Source organism: Scyliorhinus canicula, unplaced genomic scaffold (assembly GCF_902713615.1).
Source record: "Scyliorhinus canicula unplaced genomic scaffold, sScyCan1.1, whole genome shotgun sequence".
Taxonomy (NCBI): domain Eukaryota; kingdom Metazoa; phylum Chordata; class Chondrichthyes; order Carcharhiniformes; family Scyliorhinidae; genus Scyliorhinus; species Scyliorhinus canicula.
Genome location: NW_024055437.1, coordinates 330,600 through 334,011, shown reverse-complemented (window position 1 = coordinate 334,011; position 3,412 = coordinate 330,600). Strand labels below are relative to the sequence as shown.

At 42.5% G+C, this 3,412-nt stretch overlaps 1 long non-coding RNA gene across 1 annotated transcript; it reads left to right on the top strand.

Moving 5' to 3' along the window:
• The first annotated feature begins 2,278 nt into the window (after positions 1-2,278).
• Positions 2,279-2,949, top strand: LOC119959403. Its single transcript, XR_005459193.1, has 2 exons — positions 2,279-2,383; positions 2,522-2,949. It is a non-coding gene; the product is annotated as an uncharacterized LOC119959403 (long non-coding RNA).
• Positions 2,950-3,412: the final 463 nt, after the last annotated feature.

The following is a 3,412-nucleotide window of genomic DNA, read 5'->3' as shown; positions in this document are numbered from 1 at the left end:
TATCAATAATACCCACAACTGGCAAAGCTACAGGCAGCTGATACAAATACACAAACACACAGTTAAACAGACTTAAACACGACACATACATACACCCCCTTCCCCACAGACATATACACATGCACACATGGACACAAACACACACATACACACACAGAAACACACACAAAACATACACCCGGCACAACGAACCACACATATATTGTCACAAGAACGCACGCGAACGTGTACAGAAATGCACAAACATGCACAAAAAGACAAAAAAAGCACACGTTTATACTCACAAAGACACATTGACACATACAGACACTAATATACGTACGCAATCAGGCACACAAGGGGCTGGTTTAGCTCACTGGGCTGAATCGCTGGCTTTTAAAGCAGACCAAGCAGGTCAGCAGCATGGTTCGATTCCCGTACCAGCCTCCCCGGATTTGCATTTGCATTGCACAAGCGTACACAAACATACGCATACACCCACATGTCCACACAGATACACAAAGATGCAAACGCAAACATATAAAACCAGACAAGTAGACTAACATCAGAATATGAAACACAAATGTAACCAATCGCACAATTTCACGATGACAGAAGTATAGAATTAAGGACAGAGACAATAATCCATATTACCACAATTATGGGTACATGTAGATATATGTCAGCAGACTCGTACACATGTTAACACAAATATACATTAGTGCACATGGAGACATCAATACACAAGTAATACATAGCTATAAACAACCATCATTTAGCACAGAGCAAAATTGCTGGCTTTGAAAGCAGACCAAGCAGGCCAACAGCACGGTTCGATTCCTGTAATAGCCTCCCCGAACAGGTGCCGGAATGTGGCGACTAGGGGCTTTTCACACTAACTTCATTTGAAGCCTATTCGTGACAATAAGTGATTTTCCTTTTTTTTCATCAACGCATACACAGCACTACTGTCTCCCAGTGCCAAAGGCCGGGTTCAATTCCAGCCTTGGGTGACTGACTGTGTGGAGTTTGCATGTTCTCCTGTGTCTGCATCGGTTTCCTCCGGGTGCTCCCGTTTCCTCCCACAGTCCAATGATGAGCAGGGTAGGTGGATTGGCCATGCTCCATTGCCCCTTAGTATCCAAAAGGTTAAGTGAGGTTATGAGGTTATGAGGGTGGGGCGGGAGCGTGCACCTTGGTCGGGAGCTCTTTCACAGGGTCGCTGCAGACTCGATGAGCCGAATGGCCTCGTTCTGCACTGTAGGGATTCTATGATGATAATTCTATGATAAAACACACACACATATACATGCACACGGATATACAAGCACAAATGCGCTTATCCAGTCACAAACATTAAGACACTGGCATGCATGATGAACGCAAATGGACACAATAACACATATTACTAGGCAGGAAAATACAAACACATATTAACCCAGGAATTAATATATAAACATAGACTTCAACACATAAGCATACACAATAACAGACTCATTAAGGCAGCACAGAAGCGCAGTGGATTCTCCCTGATGCCTCATGTCGCCGAAGTCACAGGGTCGATCCCGGCTCTGAGTCACTGTCTGTGTGGAGTTCGCACATTCTACTCATGTTTGCGTGGGTTTCGCCCCCACAACCCAAAATGTGTGCAGGCTCGGTGGATTGGACACGCTACATTGCCTCTTAATTGGAATAAAAATGAATTGTGTACACTAAATTTATGAAAAAAATAAATAACACACTCATATCTCCACACTGATAGAAGATAAACAAAGTATACATACAGGCGCTGACACACAAATACACAGATCAGTACTCATTGGCACATGAACACACACAATGGCATTTTACATACATCTGGACAGACAAAAGAAGCAAAACATGAGATCCCCATCCACACAGACACAAATGCTAAAGAACAAATACAAATGTCAGGCAAGGGGCGGCATGGTGGCGCAGTGGTTAGCACTGCTGCCTCACGGCGCCGAGGACCTGGGTTCGATCTTGATCCTGGGTGACTGTCCGTGTCCGTGGGTTTGACCTCCACAATCCAAAGATGTACAGGGTAGATGGATTGGCCACGCTAAACTGCCTCTAAATTGGAAAAAGAAAGTTACAGAGATCGGTTGTTGAGTGTCACGAACTCTACAGTAGCTATGCAATGAAAAATATATTAGAGAATGAATGATCAGATAAAGAAAATTAAATGAGAATATTAACAATATATCCTGGATTAATAAACAACTTAATATATTTATTGGGCTCTGTCCTCGTAGATGCCACAGACCACACCTGGACTGAAGACAATGAGGATGATAACGGGAACATCTGGACAACCGCTTCCACATTCATCACACTGTTCGTCCTGAGCATGTCCTACAGCACTGCTGTCACTCTGGTGAAGGTGAGAAGATTCAATCCACTCACCCTTCAAACCGACAGAAGCCTTTTAGAAACCATAAATGTTTGATTGATTAAAAACTCTAACATCAATGTCCCAGATCATAAACATCTGCTTCATCATTTTCTCTCTCTTTTACAGATCAAGTGATCGGTTGACGTTCGGACGCTGTAGATTTTCCTCAGCTGTTTATTATGATCTGTGTGTGACAGAAATACATTATCTCCTCTTGGTGACTCTAACAGTAAAATTCTCTCAGTTTATTATTCTGCATCTGTAACTGAGACAATCATGGACAGTATTTCTGCTTTCAGTTTGAAATGTACGAGATATAATTGTAATATAATTGTAACTAATAATTTCCCTCAATGTCACGTCTAAATAAGTAACTTATCTCGTTCCTTATATAACTGCTGCCTTCTCTTTATGTTGAGCTCCTGTTCTCTCTTGTGTCTGTTACAGTTGTACATACATTTTGCAGCTCAGAGGGCATGTGTTCTGTTCACACTGTGACCCTCAATCGCTATGTTCCCTTTTGTAAACATCAAAATAAACTTTTGTGTAATATTTTCTCAGAAATTTTAATTAATATTGAATGAAAAATGAAGACAGTAAGACTTTGCTGAACTAATTTCTCTCAGGTCCATCGGCACTAATCCTTTTCCCCGATTATACAGTTGTCTCCCCTTTCCCAGACAGATATTTCTCACCAGTCCTGTCTGGGATGTGTCTGAACTCAAGGCCCCTCAGTGAAAGAGCCACTGCGCCACCAAGCGGCCCATCCGGGTAAAGCCAACTTCACCTCTGCCTATTGATGGTAAACTCCAGAGACAGAATGCCAGCTGAAGAATTCCACAGATTCACTACCCTCTGTTGGAAGAATATCTCCTCATTTCTGTCCTAAATTTGAGACTCCTTACTCATAGATTATGCCCTGTCGTGCTAGACTCTCCCACAAGAGGAAACAAGATGATTTTTCAGGCTGTGTAACTGGTTAAAGCTCTTTCCACAGTCAGTTCACTGGAACACTCC